This window comes from Falco peregrinus, chromosome 1 (genome assembly GCF_023634155.1).
Source record: "Falco peregrinus isolate bFalPer1 chromosome 1, bFalPer1.pri, whole genome shotgun sequence".
In the NCBI taxonomy this organism is placed as follows: domain Eukaryota; kingdom Metazoa; phylum Chordata; class Aves; order Falconiformes; family Falconidae; genus Falco; species Falco peregrinus.
Genome location: NC_073721.1, coordinates 125,642,618 through 125,657,071, shown reverse-complemented (window position 1 = coordinate 125,657,071; position 14,454 = coordinate 125,642,618). Strand labels below are relative to the sequence as shown.

The 14,454-nt window shown below is 41.0% G+C and overlaps 1 protein-coding gene across 3 annotated transcripts in view; it reads right to left on the bottom strand.

Moving 5' to 3' along the window:
- The window catches only part of SMAD3 (SMAD family member 3), an 80,517-nt gene that overhangs the window by 46,567 nt on the left and 19,496 nt on the right, over positions 1-14,454 (bottom strand). Inside the window, exon 1 of one of the 3 annotated variants that reach the window (XM_055816084.1) lies at positions 4,294-4,311. The exons of the other annotated variants lie outside the window; for them this stretch is intronic. The gene's annotated coding sequence lies outside the window, so the exon portion shown is untranslated. Of the gene's footprint in view, positions 1-4,293; positions 4,312-14,454 lie in introns of those variants that run through there. 3 annotated transcript variants of the gene reach the window in all.

The window sequence follows — 14,454 nt, the reverse complement described above, 5'->3', positions numbered from 1 at the left end:
ATGATGCTCAAAGGTCATTCCAAAGATCACAAAGTAAAAGTAACCTGCATTGCCAAAAAACCCCACCCCCTAAGGCCCGAAAACAACAAAGAAATAATAAGCCTTGCTAAAAAACGATGGTTTGACCTCATCAAACTTGTGGGCAGCATGTATTCACCACTCCTTGTGGGACTACATTCCCAAAGAACAAGCCCTCCTTCATGTGGAATGCTACCAATTAAAACAATTTAGGAAGACATTTTTTATTCTCCTTGTTCTTCCTACCACCAATTGTTACCCATGTTTTGTTCCCATTTATGCGATCAAGTCCTTTCACTCTTAACCATGATCTAACTACAGCTCTAACCAACACATGGGCTTTGCATTATACACTGTAGGCGAGCAAGCACAAGACTGTATTTCAAATTGGCAGTAATCCCATACAGAACTCCGTGATTCTCCTTTTCCCCCAGCAAGGTATTTCTGCTGACAAGGCACATGAACAGAGACACATTTCAGGCCTGCATGTGGTAGAACATCTCATCATTGTGCAGTTCTGTTTTGCTCCAGCCTGGTTTTGCACAGCTCTAACTCTTAGATGAAAACTCAGAAGGGGAAACCTCAGCTCCTTTATCTTCTGTTTTCACCAACCCAGGCCTGAAATCTTCATTGGCACAGCAATGTGAAATGAAGTGTGATTCTTGTAATATAGGGGTTTTTTTACCAAAGCCCTACTGTTGATGCAGTGGTATCAGTAAGAGATGGCTTTTTTTATCATTATAAATTATTTAACATTTATAACTGATATAAAATTATACTATCAGACTGTTTATAGTTACCTTGGAGAATATTACTAAGGCACTATACTGCACAGTAAAACTTAACCTTTTTGTGAAATCTCCAACTTTAGTTCAATTCTTAAGGCAGACTTGATTGCAAGACTAGTAACAAAGCACCAGCTTTGTAGGGAACATCCTTGATTCCATTAATCTCCTTTTCAGTAGGGACCTAGAGCTAATAGCAATGCAATTGACACCAAATATCCAAGTTCTCCCTCCCAGGTTGCTGAGCAAGAGCCTCTTCTCTTCTGTCAGCTGCCCCCTAGGAATTATTCTCTCATTCACCTTTCTGACAGAGGGAAAAGGGATCAAGAACAAGGCTTCTGCTGGAGCCTCTGGCTCTGCAAGGAGTGAGAACTCACCCTGGTTTCTTCACCAGTCCAGCATTGAGTATGGCTGCATATGGTCTTAGTGGTAACCAGCTGGCAGAGACATTTCATGTCTCCATCAGTCACTGTCAACTTGAGGAAGAACACAGTCCAGAAGGGGCTGCAAAATGCTCAAGTTCAGCGGGGTCCTCCTTTTCAAGTTCTACCATCTTCCTTCCACTGCCTTTTGCTGTCACAATGTGGTTCTCTATATTTGTGCAAGACAAAAAGCCATCTGAAATGCCAGATCTTCACTAGCAGATATACAGTCAAAACATCTTTGCTGCAAATGCCTCTGTTCAAACTCTCAGAAAATTTAGTGGCAAATCAGGATACATACTGATAAAAGATCCTCTGTGCTGTAAAAGGGCACCCTCCCATGAGACAGAGTTATACAAAATAATTGACCAAAATTATCTGAGTGAAGTCATTGAGACACCAAATGTTTCACCAATAAAATCTTAAAAATATTAAAGATTCCAAAATATAACTCATTGGCTATGTTTATTTGCCTTAAAAATACCTTGCTCAATTAGCATGTTTACTTACTGCTCTTTTCCTCCTCTTAATCTGCTCATGACTCTTGGCAAGTCAAGTTTTGATTCCATTTCTCCTGACAATTGGGGTCAGAGTCTTTTTTTAAAAAAAAGTAATTTAGAAGTTCAAGTTGAAAATTGCGCTTCATTGTCCTCATGCAACCTGCAAGAGATATCTAATGCTTTTCTGACTGCTAGCATCCCTTCTGGCACATACTGACCCATTAGGACTCTGTATGGGATCAGGAGATATTCTGCACCTGAACAAGCCTAACCTAGCCACTTCAGGAACCAGTTTAGGTTTTACATCAGCTTTCTCTATGAACTAAGTCCACCCCTCCCTTGTCTGAGGCAGGGATCCATTTTGTTATTCCTCAAAAGGAGGGAGGAAAGGAGAGGGGAGATATACGAGGCAACTTGAAAGAGTCCTTATCTCATCACAGAAATCCAGTTCAAGCTGGATGAAACTACTGCTGAATAAGAAGTTAGGCCTGCAGGCTAAGTCTTCTCTTACCCTAAAAAAAGCAAAGCTATGAGAAAGGGTAACGGGAGAAGATGACTGTGCCTACTGCCCTGCAGAGCTCAAAAGTCCCCAGAAAGGGTATTTGAGTGCTACATCAGCTGCATTTCACGCATGACAGCACTGGTAGGCAACTTGATTTCCCTTCCTGGTTGTGGTCACATAGCGGGCAAGGGTTACAAAGAGTCACACTTTGTTGCTTGCCTGCCACCACAGCATCTGCCTTCCCTTGCAGCACTGGGGCAAAACCTGTGGGCTGCAAAGATTATCTTTACTCATTAATAAAAGGATGCTGCGATGCAGCCTTTACACCATACTCTATCTTGAAGTAGAAACATTGCTCACAACACTGAAATTCTACACGGTTTTCAAGAGCTTTAAGTTTTCATTCATTACATCATTACACAACAAAGTGTTTACAATAACCTGAAAGAGAAAACTGCGTTTTATGTGTAATTATGCAATCATATGGTCCCCATTACCTTAGCATCCAAGCGTCTCATACACTTTCAAATACTTGTCTCAGTGCCCAAAAGAATTATCTGCTCCATTTCAAAGAAAGGACACTGAGGCAAAGGGACACCAACAGATCTGAAGTTATTACAAGAACAGAAGTGCAAGTCTACCAGTTCTCTGTTGTGCCTAATGTGCAATACTGTTTCCATATTACGTACGTGTGTAAATGTTCTTTGCAGAAAGTAACTGCAACAAGAAATAATAAACTTTATCTTATATCTCACAGTGGCAACACAGGAAATTCTTCAAGCGTCTCATACACTTTCAAATACTTGTCTCAGTGCCCAAAAGAATTATCTGCTCCATTTCAAAGAAAGGACACTGAGGCAAAGGGACACCAACAGATCTGAAGTTATTACAAGAACAGAAGTGCAAGTCTACCAGTTCTCTGTTGTGCCTAATGTGCAATACTGTTTCCATATTACGTACGTGTGTAAATGTTCTTTGCAGAAAGTAACTGCAACAAGAAATAATAAACTTTATCTTATATCTCACAGTGGCAACACAGGAAATTCTTCACAATAATTTACAACAGTAAAGAGTAGCATTTACTACACACATGCTATTCTAAAATAGACATTTCTAATAGCTTCCCTACTTGTTACAGTCCTCTTGCCTAAAAACTTCTAAAAGCGTGCTTCTGTAGAAGGGGGAAGCAATGGTGCCATCTACCTTGCTATCATGCATGCCCTCCTTGCAATCTTCTTTATAGAACAGTCACCCCTGCTTTATTAGGCAGAGCCCAGGAAAGCCAGACACAATCCTAATAAGCAACTCCCTTGTTCCTCTTCAGAGACTTAGGACTTAATCCAAAGCTCAGGAAGAGTTTGTGAAATGCACACGGGTTTTGGGTCGGGCCAGTCATGCCTGTGTATATATTTGCTTAGTACAACTTTAAAAAAATCTATTAAAAAATCTTCTCACAGTCCAGGGCTTACACGTCATTCCCATGTTGCTTCAACAGTGAATTCTGTGGATTGCCCTTTACCACTCACCCTCTCTGGGTCTCTCACAGGTCACTGTAAAAATGAAATAATGACCCTTTCCTTGCAAACTTTCATGTCTTTGTTCCATCTATACTATGTGGTTTGGTATAATCAAATACATTTTGAATGAGTATGCAGTGAGTATACACAGCAGCAGTCTTTCATTAATTGGCTGTTATTTAAAAAAAAAAAAAATTTGGAGTGTCTCTTGTGGGAATTCCATTTGCTCAGTCTGTGCAGGAGGCCTCCAGCGTTACTCAGAGGAGAAGAGATTCACTGGAGTGTCTCCAAAAAAAGTAAATACAAAACCAAATTCAAGTACCCACATTGCAGACTTCACACTTCACCCAAAACCCCTCCCCCTTACGCTGACAAAACAGCAAAATTCACCCTCTGAGGTATCAATAAAATACACATGTGAAGCACACACACAGTAAAACCACAGGAGTTTAACAACCCTCTCCAAATGGTATTACTGAAACTGAGGAGTTCATAGATCTGCACAGACGTTAAAGCAGACAAGCTAGGGAAAAACCTCTACTCACCAACCTTTTCACCCCACCTGAGCAGAGTCCCTTACACAGCCTTCGAAGGCACCCATGGCAGGCACCCAGCTGGCAGACGGTGAGGCTCTGTACTGCGCTTTCTCTCACCACGGCTTCCCCAATGAAAGCGGGGATCTTCTGGGGACTTCCCTCCTCTTAGATTCAGTTACTCTAAACTACCCAACCATGACATAGAGGTCCGTAAGAGCAGCTTCACACTACTGTTGCACACCGTATTACTCATTTGCAAATTCCAGCCTAGGCCACAAACACCTCTACATCTTTTGGGCTACTCTGGTTTTTGGTTTATTTTGGTCAGCCAAGTACAGAAAGCTGTGTGCACAACTTGCCGGCCTTTCTCTAAAAAGCATTTGGCTGTAATACAGCAACTTTTAAGAGTATTGGTGAGAAACCCCCCTACCAATTCTGGTGAAAATGAAAACACCCACTGGAAGTGACAGACTACCAAAAGCAGAAGGCAACTTGCCAGTGGCTTAAAGGAGATCTGTAACAATCTGTAGATCATAGCGCAAGCTAACAGCATGCCACCACACTACAGCAAAATATCTACACATGTTGACTCTGTCTGTGGGTCCAATACCTGGTACCTTCAAAGTGAAGTGGAAAATAAAAAGTGTAAAACAGTGAGGCAGAAGGAAATGGAAACATACAGGGTGCCCATGCCATGGGCAAGGGAGAATGCCATGCTGAGTATCTGCCACATTGCAATAAAAAACAGAGATCAGGGATGGACTCACTGGTGAAGGACAAAACTAGCTAAGAGACAAAAAGTGATGGACATGAGCATCCAGGAGAAATGGAAAAATGGTGACAGAGAATTGCAGAGAGCTCCAGAGGTAGACAGAATGGAAACCATTACAGTAGGGAAGGAAGGAAAGTGACATGAGGCTTGTGGCTGATGGCCAGAACAAAGGATATATCTAGCCCCACAGTGTGAAGCTGCTGGCACAGAGAATGGGCTCTGGTAGGGACATACCACCTCTGCTCAGAGCTCAAGGGTGAATACCACAATACCACGAGGAATTGTTACTTCAAACAGTCTCATCTCATTAGACTAGTATAAAACCGAAGTAATGGCATAAAGTTAATCTCTCCTTTGCAATAACAGTTTATACAAGCATGTTGTGAGGAAGGCAGCTGGCATACATCTCTTCTGTAGGTTGCCAAGTCACAAGCAAACACTCCAACCTCTGATTAAAAACTCTTCTTGAAGCCAAAAGTGAAACAGTTGTAACACCTGTGTGAAAGGCAGCACTAATTAATTCAAGAATTTCCCTGTTTCTTCAGTCTTACATTTCTTGACAGTATTTCAACTGCAAGGCTGAAAAATACCAACACTTGTAACAAACTCCAAACTAGCACAAAAACACTAAAAAAGCTCCCCACACACATATGCATAACAAACCCAAGATACCTGTAGCACAAGAGTGGCGTGGGGGAGGAAAAGAAAAAGGGAAAAAGAAATAACCATCAGGCAGGGAGATAAAACAGAAAAGTTTAGTTTTTAATAAGAAGCACGTATCAAGTGAAGTGATTTACAACTTTAAAGGTTTAGATGAACAACAGAGTATTAATTCCAAGGGGGAAGACATTTGCTCATATGCCCTCTCTAGGAAAAACAAAAATAGAGAAATCTAGTATGTTTAAGGAGATTTCTACTTTAATGACAGGTATCATATAAATAGACACATATATAGAAATTTGATAGTTTGGATGTATTAAGTTGCAATTTTGAAGTCTTTTTAGTGCTGTACAAACTAGTCAGGGAACAACTTCAAGTTTCAATAGGGTGCCACTGACCTTCCTCTTCCTGCTCTGGTAAAGACTCTAAAAATTGGATAATATTACAGAGAAACTGTGTTGCAATGCCTAGGCACATCAGGGTCAGATAAAGTTCAGTCTTGCCTTTGAACTTTCTTGCCTCTGCGTGCTATAGTCAAATCCTCAGTGTTATTTTAACATGGTTTTTAAAGTTTAATTTCCTTTTTGTGGCTTTGCATTATTAACATTATTGACGTTAAAAGTGATACGCAGTCCCCTATTCATCTTTCAGAAAGCATGGAAATATTTGTGGATTCCTCCCCCCTCCATTAATTAAAAACTTGCCTGCAACCTTCTTTAGCTGCTCTATTAGGCCTTTGCTGCACAGAAGTCAATAGAAGAAATCCTTTTTCCTTCAGCGGAACCAGGATTTCTATAATCCACTCTTCCCAGGAAGGGCTTTGCAGTTTAGCAGAGCAAGAAGTCAGCGTTTGGCTTCATCAAGAGTGTTTTGAACTGGTTCCTTTTGGGTCTGAATATAAGTGCTTGACACATGGGTAATTTAAAATAAGCAGAGCAAAGCTGAGTTTTAAACAAGTCTCCATGTTAACCCCAGGAGCAGAGCAGTGACAAACCAGGCTAGCAAAGCTTTGCAACATTCTGCTTTAAATCAACATCATCTGTACCCACCTAAAACATTGCATACCCTCCTGGGAATTGCTATAATGATGTTGTTTGTTATAAGCCTAATTTTTTCCTAAAGGCAATGTTCATTATTGGATTCTACATCCTAGGATCTACTGTGTGGTACTTCTTTTTGGGATCTGACACCAAGTTAAGACAGGCACTACAGCTGGAAATTCTGGGCGCCTGGCTGAGAACAGGGCCAATACAGAGGGGTGCCAAAAATACAGGATCCAGAAGGTCATTTCCCAGGAAGTATCTCAGCAGCCCAAACAATGTGATTAACCTCACCCAAATGTGGAGCACTGAGCTTTGCTTTTTCAAAATAAGCAATAATAGCAAGTAAGTGAATAGTTTGAAAAAACGAAGTCAGCTGGAAAATAAAATTCCATTCTTAAACAAGTTCTAAGCCTAACCTGTTCTTTTTTCATGTAGAACTCCATCCTCATTCCATATTAACGCACTAAAGTAACCTGAAAAAATCAGATCAGCAAAGCGTGACTCCAAGAGGTTGGTGAGCCTCCAGCACTTGGGGAAAAAAATAAATTGAGTATCAAAGTGGTCAGTCAGACATACTTTTAAAAATCCAGGAATATACCTTCAGGCATCTAATTTTGCAGAATCTTTGATTCTAGAATGAAAAAAAAAAAACACAAACAACAAACCCCAACAAAAAAATCAACACATCACACAAATCCAGTTAAGATCCTACAAGCTTTTCTGTAGCAGCCACAACTTGCCATAGGAAAGCAGAAATGATTCATCTAACTTGAAGCAGTGAGGAGAAAAAAAAAATACCCACTTAACAGAAACAAGTTAGCAATGACAGTTTGATGACAGTTTTTTCTGTGATGACAGGCTTCTAAAAAGATATGCCAGTTACAATAAATATTCCAAATTAGATATCTGGCATTAAGCTGAGAGAGCCAAAGGCTTAAAGATGTCACATAACATAAATGCAGCTCTGTTTAACTTTGCAGTTTCTGAAACAGTGAAACCCCTAGGCTTACTCTCTTTTTTTTCCTCCCCCCCCCCCCCTCTTTTTTTGATATGCCAAATCCATGACCAACACATAGAAACTTCTTTTGCTCCGCTGTGACTAACATTTATCATTTGTATATAAAGTAGCCATTATTCCAACCAAATGCGAATTCAGCAAGTGCTTTTCAAAATCACCCACCCCCTAGCAAGAACCGCAAACCAAACAGCCGCCCACACCCCGGCTGGAGCATGCCTCTGCATTCCTGAGCGCTGAATAACAGGAGCCTCTTTGAGTCCATGCTGCGCTTTCTTGCTGCTCCTCAAAGCCTGAAGAGAGACCTTCCTCTATTGCAGAATCAATGTTGGAATGGCAGCTCCTGTCACATCTCACGCATTCAGTTTAACCCCTTTTTAAGGGTAGCTTAAAAACAAGATGCCCCTGACTTCAACAAGGAAGAAAAAAGAAAAGTGTCAGGTTTATGAGAGAGAGAGAGAGAAAGAGAGAGAGAGAAAGAGAAAGAGAGAGAGAGAAGAGAAAGAGAGAGAGAGAGAGAAAGAGAGAGAGAGAAGAGAAGAGAGAGAAGAGAAAGAGAGAGAGAGAAGAGAAAGGAGAGAGAGAGAAAGAGAAAGAGAGAGAGAGAAAGAAAGTACAAAAGAACAAGTCCCTATCAGCTGTGGGGGAGTCCTAGCTCTGCCTTGGAATCACTGAAAGTAGGATGAGGCCTGAGATGCAACTCCTGGGTGATTCTGTTCAAAAATGATGCCAAAGACGATGCCACATGCATCCTCGCTGATTCAGGCATGAAAGCCAAAGATGAAATCAGTCTGGTCAAAGAATGAGAGACCTACCCAGAACTCATTTCTTCGCTCAAGAGGAAAAAGGCACCTTATACTAGAGGGTATGCAAACCCCAGACAGGCTGGATTTGGGCTGCTGTACCAGGAGAAACTTCAGTCTGCTGTGCCAGGCTTGGGGCCCCTGCTTGTGCAGGAGGGAGCGGAACCCAGTCGCCACGTCTGCAGCAGTTTTCTTGCGGTACTGATCCCATTTCTCACTGCTTTGCCCATCTACCCCAGCGAGGCCTCCTTGCACTGCTAGATATAATACGGCTCTAGGGAATGGGGCAGCACACACAGCTGCTCCAGGCTAAAACTGGAGAAATACCCTGAGAAAGGAATAGCATCTCTGGCTGGAGAGCATGGAAGGCTCACACAGCCTCTGGCAGCTGCAGAAGCAATTTTGGACAGCGGAACCACAGAAAGCAAAGGACCCCCAGGAAACCAGTTCCCTTGGAGTGAAACCAGAAATATTTCCAAACAATAAAATCAAGCCACAAATAAATTCTCAACAATATGCAGATAAATTGCTTATGTTTAAAATCACTTCTTGACCTAACATGGAAGTCCAGAGTCCAGTCTCAACTTCCATTTGCTTCATTCAGCTGCAAGCCAGCAGAGACAGTTGAACCTGTGACATGGGACGGAGATGGTAACAAAAGCCTCACCTCAGTGTCTTGCAAATGTTAATATTCTGCACAATGCTTACCCTCCAGATTTCCCAGGGTTGAACAGGGAGCACCTGGTAGAAAAGTTTTAAACCACACAACAGTAATTTGCAGGTTGGTCACCTATCTGGCAGCAGTTGGATTTGAAGATCTTTCTCAGGAAGCCTGATATCTCTTTTGAACTTAAGTCCTGTATTTTCCTTTTGTCCAGTATTAATGCAACATTTCCAGCTGTGGAGCAGTCACAGAGTAAAGCATCACCATCCAAATACTGTTGGACCACAAGCTGCACATCTATTTATTTAGTAGGCTGGGGAAAAGAGACCAGTGCTTTGGGTTTGCTGCTCTACTCCACTCATGTTATGCCTTACCTTGAGTGGACGTCCATAATTCTGAGGATTAAAAAAAAAAAAAAAAAAAAATAGCCCAGTAACTCCAATACTAAAGATAGATTTAAAAATGGGATGGCCATTTTAGGTAATTGAGTAAAAAAATTACTAAAAAATCAAGTCATTTTTTTGCTGTAGAAGGTAGTCAATCATCCTAGGCTGTGCACTGTATCAAGGCACAGACTTTATTTTCTTTTGCTGCTAGCTTTGCCAAGATCTTTACGGGAAGGACTGGAAACTCCTATGATGCATCACGTCAGCTATGATCCAAGGCAGGTACCCAAGTTATTGAGCCAATATGATAATCCTGTATTGCTAAATCCATTGTTTCCCTGAAAAACCTTGAATCACATTTAGTACTCTGTTGGCCAAGGAAACCGGATGTTACTTTCTGCAAAACCTGTCACCACCACTCCCAAGTCACTGAAAAATTGCTCAAGAGAAAGAAAGATGGGAGGAATCTTCTGATGGGAATGTTTGGCCCACTCTCCATCCCTCACTTTTGTGTGCCTGAATGTGAATAGTCCAGGAAATAAGGACAAAATAATTAAAAATAAAAGTCTTTGCTACTACTGTAAAGACTAGGAATTTTTGTCCATAAAGAATCAGAGTCTAGTTTTCAAAACAACAAGCTGGGGTGGGGGGCTGGGGGCAAGGAACTAAACAAAACCCAAAATAAACAACCTGAAAAAAAGTTTTGCTGTGTAACTGGATAGCTGTAAGAACTCTTGATGGGTTAACTTAATGAAATGATTCCAAGTAAATTCTATTCTCCCCTTATTGATTGACTGAGTATCTAGCACTTACCCTCATATAATGCTACCAACACAATCAATAGCTCTCCAAGTAATGTCAGCTGCTAGCTAATTTACACATCCATAGTTGCCATCTGCTATTCAACCCATTGTAACACAAGACATCAGCCTAGGATCTTTAACTAGCATGGTCAAAACAAAACTATTGAAAGACAAATTTTATCCATATTCCCAACAGTAAAAGAATATATTTAATCCAATTATGGTTTCATTATTCTTAGTTTTTCAAGCTTTGTTCACACAGCCAGGAAATTGTGTTACAGTATCTGTTTATTTAAATTCAGCAGTCAGCCCTGCTTTTCAGAGAGAGGTGAAAGATACTAATTGATATCTGTTAAATTAAGACCTGAGAATTCCAAATAAAAGAACGCTAAATGACCCTCATCTGCATGATCTCCTGAATGCTTGCTAGCATTTTCAAAGTACCTCTTAACTAGCCTCATGGAAGAAAAAGATGCTTAGCTTATACTAACAGCCAGAGTCACTCAGGAGGATTTCTTGATTCTTTTCCAACAGAGTATTCAGAATATTATTTTTAAACATGCTGTTGGTCTGCCGTTAGACATGTTTTTTAAAAAACCTGCATATTGTTTCCCTTTGAAATCACTGTGGGTAAAATATAGGGCCATGGAAAACTATGACAGAAATATGCAGAACTAACTAAATGCTTATACCCAACACCTAGTAGGTGTGCAGTGATGGAATTTACTCCTTCAGAACTGCTTCACAAAAACATGCACAGGATGCAAATTTCAGATTTGATCAGAAAAGAAGCAAAAAGATCAAAGATTCCACAAACTGCATGACAATATGAGTTGCTAAAACCAGAATCAGCATGATAATGCTGAACTCTGTAGCCAGGATTATACCCATGATGGAAACAATGGGACATATGGGCACAAGTAATACTCCTCTTTCTTTAAAACTGTCTATTGTTTAAGAACAAAGCAAACCACATCCAAATACATCTGGCATCAACATCTAATGTTTTGCAAGCTGATCCTTCTTTCAAAAACCAAAAAACCTGTACATCTGAGTATCCCATAAATTTGCCACAGCACATGATGAGTCTGGACATTCTCTTGAAGAGGAAGCTGACACACACATTGTGCTTCCCACCCCAGGCTGCTCAACCAAGACCCAAGTGGCCCAAACCTCACCACCCTCCTTCCCTTTCATGCGGCAGAGGGCAAACTTTCTCTAGGAAAGATGGTGGCTGGAAATGGCCTATTGCTACCACAAATGCAATTCATCCCGTTTGCATCCTATCCCCTGCTTAGATCTGAAGAGTGTCTGGGAAAGAGGGCAGCTGGGAGCTGGCTGAATATTGCCCTGGAATGCAATGGCAGGCTGCTTTTAAACCACATCTTTTCCCTGCGGGGAACAGCCTGCCGACAGGAAACGGGCTCATGTGCTATACAGAGAATTAATAGTAAGGAATATGCTCCCACAAAGCACTGGTGCTCCCACAAGCTACGGCATACGTATGCCCAGGAAATTCAGAGCTTCAGAAAACGCTTGAGCGCTTCCTCCTTGTCCATGTATTATACCCTGGGTGTGCTCTCATTTCCGTCTGAAAGACCCTGAACAGAAACAGGACAACCCAAAAATTTCCCCAGAGAAATGAAACATGACTAAATGTACAACATACTATAGGTTTACCTAAGAAGGGGCCTTAACAGTCCTCCCACCACTGAGAGAAAGAACAGGGCCCACTTAGGGCCCAGTTAGCAGAAGCTGGGCACCAATTTCCATTTGTATGTGCTATTTTGAGCAGAAACAAGCCAAAAGGTATGCAAGCAATCTCCTTTTTTCTCAGCCTGCATTTGAATGCTTGGTTCCCAGGGTGCAACTCTTGTCCAAGTATTGACTCTAGCTGAAGAAATGAAGTGGAAATTAATCACATTGCCATTTTAAACAGCTTTCCTCCAGCTAATGTGTTTCCAGGTTTCCCCAGGGCCATCAGCTCTTTTTCATATAAAAAAAAAAGAAAAAGAGAAAAAAGGGGGGAAAAAAAAAAAGGGAAAAAAAAAGGAGAAAGAAAGAAGGAAAAGAAAGAAAAAAGAAAAAAGAGAAAGAAAAAAGGAAAAAGGGGAAAAAAGGGAAAAAAAGGAGAAAAAAAGGAAAAAAGTGTTTAGGCAGAGCTTGATGATTTTCTACATTTCTTCATGCTTTCTAGACCTACTGAATGAAGCCTGGTCAAAGCTACAGGTGGTAGTAGGACCAGGAAGTCCGAGTCTGACACTTTGAAAAGGCATCTCAGCTACCACACATTTTGTAGTCAATTCACAGACTGTGAGACCATCCGAGCAGCCCATTACAATGGGTCTAACGATTTTCCAAAACTGCAATCTTACTTGTGTGTATAGTACTACAGATTCATGCATCTTTCTATCCAAGAAATCCTGAACAGAACTAGAACAGCCTTAAATTTTGCCTACAGTGTTTGCATTACAACAATTAACACTGCAGCTCTACATTGGAGACTGTCCACACAATACCAAAAAAATCTTCTAGTATTAATCACATTTTGACAATTTCCACCACAACAGTTTATAATCCTATCTGCTTTTTAATTTCCCAAAAGTGTCAAAGTTCATTCTGCACTGGATTAAAACCAAGAATAAACCAAAGAAAAAATTCCACAAAATGGCAATTACCCTTCATCGCACAGCTCAGTACTAAGAGCCCTTTTTTCCTACCCAAACTGATAACACTGGAGGGGGACCCTTCAGCTTTTATAAAACCAAAAGAAATAACAGGCACAGGAGGCTTCTTTTGCACCTCAGAACCACTCAAGGTGAATGCTAATTACGCATCCTTTTGCTTACAGCCAAACAGCCCCCTATCACCCCACCAAGTCTCTAAGCTTTGCAACAGCATCAGCTATCTATCAGTCAAAATGTATCTTTCAGATTATTCCCTGGAATTGCAGTTTTTCAGGTGCAGGAAGCTCAGGACACCAGTCTCGGTTCAGCACCATTCTGGTGACTCATTGCTCAAATGGTCTCCAACTTTGGATTCCTAAACCACCTGAAGATCAGTATACCACCATAAGTCCCAGTTTGGGCAAGTATTTAACAACTTTCAGTGTGCTCATCTGTGAGCGCTACACAGCCCTTGCAAAGTAGCTAATGCCAAAAGACAGGCAGATGTCTTCTGCTGGTTTTAACCACATGGGGTGAATGAAAATTCCTTGCATCTCCTTAGAGCGTATGCTCCTCACTGAGACTACAAACTAGTTTGCTTTGCTAAGCACTTGCAAAGCGTATTTCAAATAATTATAATCTTGAGGTCTTCTCTAACATTACCACAATGTATATTTATTAAGTTAAAAGCACGTGCACTGCTACCAAACAGTTATTTAACATTCATTACAGCTTGTCCAAGCAAGCCTTATATGCTGTGTAATCATATTCTTCTCCTCAGGGCAGAAATGCTAAGCATAGCTTGAAACAACACGATACCGTTTTGTCCTGAGTTTACCCATAAAAGAAATACTTGAAGTATTGTTGTTAATATATGCCATTCCCACACCCCTCCTGAAACTGTAAAATCATACTAGCATTTGAAATAAAAACAAAGACAAATTGGAAAGAGTATAGATCTTAGATTTCCATTTTTCATAAAATTACGGAAATCACACTCAAATCCAAACTCTGACTTGCTTCACTGTTGTTCATAAGCACAGCACACATGAGCTTGTTCACTACCTGGCACTGTTCCACTCCAAGAGGTGATGGGTTTTTAATGAAACTTTGTCAGGTATCTTCCTGGGCAAATTGCCCACCTTCCTACAACAGTCCATACTATTCAAAACTATTTCTAAGCAAAATCAGAAGTATTAAAAATAATTGCAGGACTTCTCCAGGTGGAATGAATCAAGCCTCTTGAGTCAGATGTCAGGTCCATGGCAAGCTGCCTCACCTCCCACTGCCTGTACGGAGGAATTTGTGAAGTTGTTTCCAGAGAGTCAGAAGTGTCAGGCCATGGGGACACCCATGTTCCAA